Raw genomic sequence first — 6,000 nt, forward strand, 5'->3', positions numbered from 1 at the left:
CAAATACAGAACTGGTGATGGAAAAAAGGGGGAAACTATCAAACAGCCGAAAGAAACACTCTTGCTTTTCTTCACTGTGTGACACTGGACTCCAGCCCTAGGGCCCTCGGAAGAAAAAGAAAACCAGACCCTGGCATCCAGAAAATGGCCTAACCCTCACAGGCAGGTCTTTATGTTCTCCTGTTAAAGACAGTTTCACAGAATATCAATACAGAGACAGCCCCTCAATAGCTATGTGGGAGGAAGGCCAAAAATAAGACCCCACGCCGTCGTCTTGTGTGAATATGACAAAAACAAAGTCCCTGACAAACCACAAAAACACCAAACATCATCCAATCCTGACCAAGATGAATGGTTGCAATTTTTTGTATTATCAGTTATAGTTTTAGCATCATTCCAGAATTCCTGCCTTGTAGGTGAGATTCATTAAGAATATCCCATCATAGAATTGGGCTTTCTGACCACATCCAATCCAGAAAAAAAAAAAAAAAATTCTGCTTCCTTAAACCCCAATCAAAATTACCTAACTTGAACCCAGATCTTCAGTCCTTTCCAAAACACCTGTTACTGAGATGCCTTATAGTTCCCCTTGGTGTGCATTCTCTGTCACTGCAATGAGCAATAAACCCAACTGTTCACCTCCGGGACGCTTCTGGTGGTCTTTGCCTGGAGGACATCGAACCTTGTAAATAATATGTACTCTGCCTTATGAGGTTCCAGGACGTGCTATGTCTATTCTTGCAGCAACACTATCGAGTGTCTGGTTTGTGCCATCCACTTTGCTAATGCTTGAGATACAGCAGCGAACAAGGCACAGAGGGAAAATCTAATGAAAGGAGACAGATCCAAATCAAATCAAAGATAATTTCAGGTACTTGAAGTGGAATGGGAAAAATACAAAGCAGGGCACTGCAATAGGTGCCTAAGGCGAGAGGCTGAGGTGCTATGTCACGCTGGATGGTGAAGGAAGACCCCTCTGAGGAAAGGCTATTTGACTGAGGTCTGACAAGAAGAAATCAGAGATGCGAGAACAAGAGAGATCATTCCAGGCAGAGGGAATGGGAAGTACAAAGAGTCTGGGGCGGGAACATGCTGGGTGTGCCTCACAAAAAAAAAAAAAAAAAAAAAAAAAAAAAAAAAAAAAACCCGCTAGGATGGCCAGACTAGAGCAGAGATGGAGGGAGATAACGGAGGAGGTAACCAAATCACACTGGGTAGGGTGAGCTTTGAAAGAAGTTGAAATGCTATTCAAAGGGCAGTGCAAAACCATCTGATGACACAGACTATGAAAAGTTCCAAATAAAATGTCAGGCATACAGTAAGTGCTGCTTAAATGTCAGTCCTCTCCCTCATGCAGATGGACAGTGAGTCTAGTGTCTCCTTTTTAGGAATTTAATTTATAGACAATGGCTAACTGCATTTGGATGCTTTCAAAAAACAATGAGTCCGAAGAAAATCATCAATGCGTGCCTCTTTTCCTGGCTCGTCAATTTTTTCTTTCTCTGTGCCAATTCATTTTTTTAAGATTTTTAGTTTGCCGTTATAGTTGATTTACAATGTTGTGTCAATTTGTGCTGTATACCAGAGTGACCCAGTCATATATACTTCTCACCCTATCCTCCATCATGTTGCATCACAAGTGACAAGATATGGTTTCCTGTGCACACAGCGGGATCTCACTGCTTATCCACTCCAAAGGCAATAGTTTGCATCTATTAACCCCAGACACCCCATCCATCCCATTCCTTCCCCATCCCCCTCTCTGTGCCAGTTTAAATCACACCAGTTAGCTGTTGTTTCGCCACTCTTTAAACAAGAAATCATGCGGTGTGAAGGTGGGAGAAGACGTGTGTGACTGAAACACATCTGACAAGAAAAAGAAAGCCACATGCAAGCGAACGCAGCGCAGTCCGTCTCGGTTTTCATGGTTTGTCTTCCATAAAGGACCTTCCACAAAACTGGACAGCCTGGGTCTGACTTTGGTCTTCCTCTTTTTCCTTTGACAAGCTGCACGACGGCTGCCTCAGCTCTAAGTAGCTCAACCACACATGACCATTCTCAGGAACTCAGAGCAGGCTTTTCCCCCCTTTGTGTCCCTTTTTAAAACCAGGAGGCACCCAAAACCCTTCCCGTTCCCATTTCATTGGCCAGAACAAGGTCATGTGCCACTTCCTGATCCAAATACTGGGAAGGTGAATAGGATGGTTATAATTGGCTCTGGTAAGTTACAGTTTGCCCTGAGTCACAGAATAGACACCTGAACAGAACTGGGGCTCTGCTGGCAAAGAAAAGAGGGGTCTAAGAGCTGCTTGATCAGTAACTGCGACAGGTATTACAAATGGGCTCTAGTATCTAGTTGTCTCCTGGATTAGGTGTCCCACCCCCTTGAAGAGGGGCACACTGACATTCGACTAGGTTTGGCCAATGAAATGTGAGTAAAAGTGAAATATGACTTAGAGGCACTCTCAGTTCCTGGGAGAGGTACAAGAAACTTATAACAGGCAAAGTCTGAAAGATACAGGGGAGAGGAATCAGAAGCAGGCAGGGAGAGCTCTTCAGGCTCCATTGCAGGTGTGACCCCCATGTGGAAAGTAAGAAGACGGATCTATAAGCAGCACCGGGTTAGGAAGCAGCTCAGGCTGTGATGCAGCTCTGAGAAAGTCTGAGCCAGCACCAACAGAGCTTCACAAGCAGATTGCTTGTAAAGGTAGCCCCATGCTGGGCAGAGAGGGCCAGGTACTAGTAAGCTGCCCAGAGAGGTCTCGACCTCAGCTTGACCACAGCAGCAGATCCCAGAGGTGCCAAGAGCGGGGGACTGTCGCTCACTCCCTCACAGCAGGTTCTCTCTCGAAGGGAAATCGGAACAGCACATTTCCAAGCCTGTGGCACAGAAGTTCTCGACTGCAACTGTTAGATTCTCCAGCTGCCAGAGCCCTGGAAGCTTGTGTGCAGGAGTTGCGTCCTGCATCAGCCTGGATCCCTAAATCACTGCATCAGGCAGATCCACACCCACACTGAGCCTGCAGCATGAGCAAGAAAAAAACTTCTGTTGTATTTAAGCCACTGAGATGTGAGGGTTGTCATAATATACCAACGGGTATATCATAACATACCACATCATACCAAATCAGCATAGCATTTCACAACATATCATAACACAGATGCAGCAACCAAACCTGTGTTTAATACAATATACATTTTTCAAATGTATTGGCATAAAACTGACCACAGTATTTTTTGTGGTGATTTTGATCTCGTTTATATCCGTGGGTGTGTCGCCTTTTGCTGTCCCACAGTGTTTATCTGCAATTTTTCTTTTCTTGTTTAGTCTTTCTGCAGATTTGTCCATTTTATTGGTGTTTCAGAATTCACTTTTTTACCATTTATTTTTGTTTCGTTTACACTTCATTTATTTCCAGCCTTTATTACTTTCTTGCTAATCTTTCTGCAGCTACTAGGGAAAACAGTATAGAGGTTCCTCAGAAAAGTAAAAATAGAACTACCACATGATCTAGCAATTCCACTCCTGGGTATTTATCCAAAGAAAACAAAAAAACTAATTCAAAAAGATACATACACCCCTATGTTCACTGTAGCATTATTCACAATAGCCAAAATTGTCAACAACCTAAGTGTCTATCAATGGATGAATGGATGAAGATGAGGTATATATATAGATTGGTATATATAAGAAGATAGAATAGATAATAAAAGAATGAGGTTCCCTCTATGGTGCAGTGGGTTAAGGATCCAGCAACTGTGGCTCCAGTCACCATGGAGGCTCAGGTTCAATCCCCAGCCGGAGCAGTAGGTTAGGGGATCTCACTTTGCCAGATCTGTGGCATAGAGCACAGCTGCAGCTCAGATTCCATCCCTGGCCCAGGAACTTCCATATGATGCCAGTGTGGCCAAAAGGAAAAAGAAAAAAAATGAAATCTTGCCGTTGGCAACAACATGGATGGACCTTGGGAGAATGATGCTAAGTAAAATAAGTCAGAGAAAGACAAACACCGAGTGGTGTGGTTTCATCCGTATGTGGAATCTGAAAAACAAAACAAATGAAAACATAAAACAAAAATCATAGATACAGAGGAAGAAGTGGTGGTTGCCAGAGGGACAGGGGTTTAGGGAATGGGCAGAACAAGTGCAGGTGGCCCAGAGGTAGAAACTTCCAGTTCTACAGTAAATAGGCCATGAGGATGCCATGTAGAGCCCAGGGTCTCTAGTCAGCAACACTGCAGAGCATACTTAAAAGATGCCAAGACAGCAAATCCTAAAAGTCACCTGCATATGGGGACAGCGGTAACTAGACGCACTGTGGTGATCATGTCACTAGAGATAGAATTATGTTGTAGACCTGAAACCAACATCACATGTCAGTTATATTTTAGTAAAAAAAATTTTAATAAATGGTAAAGGTGATGAAAAGATACAAACAGCAAAATCTGGCACATAAAAATAGCTAAGTTAGTATTATTAGCAGTTACATTTTCCTTACCGTCTCACTTTCCCTATCTATGAAATGGGATTTAACTTGTGCGCCAGTCACAGAGCTGTGAAGATAAAGGAAAATGTGCTATGAAATAAGCAACTAAGTCTGCGGGAAAAGGAATGGCCAAAATTGTAGGAACTCTACCCTAGTGATATTCACTGAAGATCTGGAATACTGCACATTCAAAACGGATCAGAAAGTAATCAAGACGGTGTCTCAAATTCTTTTAGATGTTGACCAAACCTGCACGTTGTAACAAACTTAATCTTTACTCAGGGAAGAGAAACATTTCTGTTCTACAACTACCATTACAGTTATAGAAATAAAAACTGCTTTGAAATCTGAGATCATAAAAGCAAAAAAAAAAATTCTAAAATTTAAAAATAATCTTAGGAGTTCCTTTCGTGGCTCAGCAGAAACAAGTCTGGCTAGTATCCGTGAGGACACAGGTTCAGTCCCTGGCCTCACTCAATGGGTTAAGATTCTGGCGTTGCCCTGAGCTGTGCTGTAGGTCGCAGGGAGGCTCAGATCCCGCATTGCTTGTGGCTGTGGTGTAGGCCAGTGGCTACAGCTCCCGATTCGACCCCTAGCTTGGAAACCTCCATTTGCCGTGGGTGCAGCCCTAAAACAAAAACAAAAAAACTTAAATAACAGTAGGGTGTTTTTGACAGGAAAAAATAAATAAAGGATTACTGCCAAAAAAACCCATAAAAATGAATGTTTTATTGCAGAGTTAAAACAAGCATGAGAATCTGGAAGAAAGTCTAGAAAGAAAATAAATATCCTCATTTTCGTATCTGCATGGAAAAGGATGGGGGAGGCTTGGGGGTTTGCTGTGTACAGGGGAGGGGAGGGGGAAAGGAGGGGAGGCCCGGAGGTCTTGAGAACGGATTCGGTGACATCAGAGAGAAGAACTGATGACAATGCGAGGGCCGCCGCTGCGGGGCCTCTGGAGACGAAGGGCCATCTAGCACAAGCCATTGGGAAGGCCGAGCAGACAGAAGCCAGCCCACTGCAGCTCAGGGACAGCACGGCGGCAGGGTGGCAGGGAAAGCAGAGGACCCAAGGAAATTCCACCCCAAGTCTAAAGCCACTAGATGCCTCTGCTTCAGCTCCTCAAAGGCGGCTGACAAAGACCAAGCACCGGACATGTGCGTCAAAGTGGTTTCACAACAGGCCCGCCTTGTCTCCTTGGTACTTATTTTAACCAGCCCCCAGGAAGCCTGCATCCTCTTCACCTTGATGGCACCAGGCCCTGGACCCCCTCAGGGCCCCTTGCCTGCTGGCTTCACCACCTAACACCCCAGCAGGCCCAAGGCAGATGCCTGGTGTCACCTTCCAGAGGGGAGTCAGCACATCATTGCCTCTGTTCGCTAATGTCCCTCGTTTAAAGCGCACCTGCTGCTGAGAACCTGCGATGGTGAGAACTGGGCCAAGAAATCCAACACTTGACATCAAGTACATACATGTGATTGGAACATGCGCTCCGTTTTTAAGGGAAGAAAATA

Source organism: Sus scrofa, chromosome 5 (genome assembly GCF_000003025.6).
Source record: "Sus scrofa isolate TJ Tabasco breed Duroc chromosome 5, Sscrofa11.1, whole genome shotgun sequence".
NCBI classification, from domain to species: Eukaryota; Metazoa; Chordata; class Mammalia; order Artiodactyla; family Suidae; genus Sus; species Sus scrofa.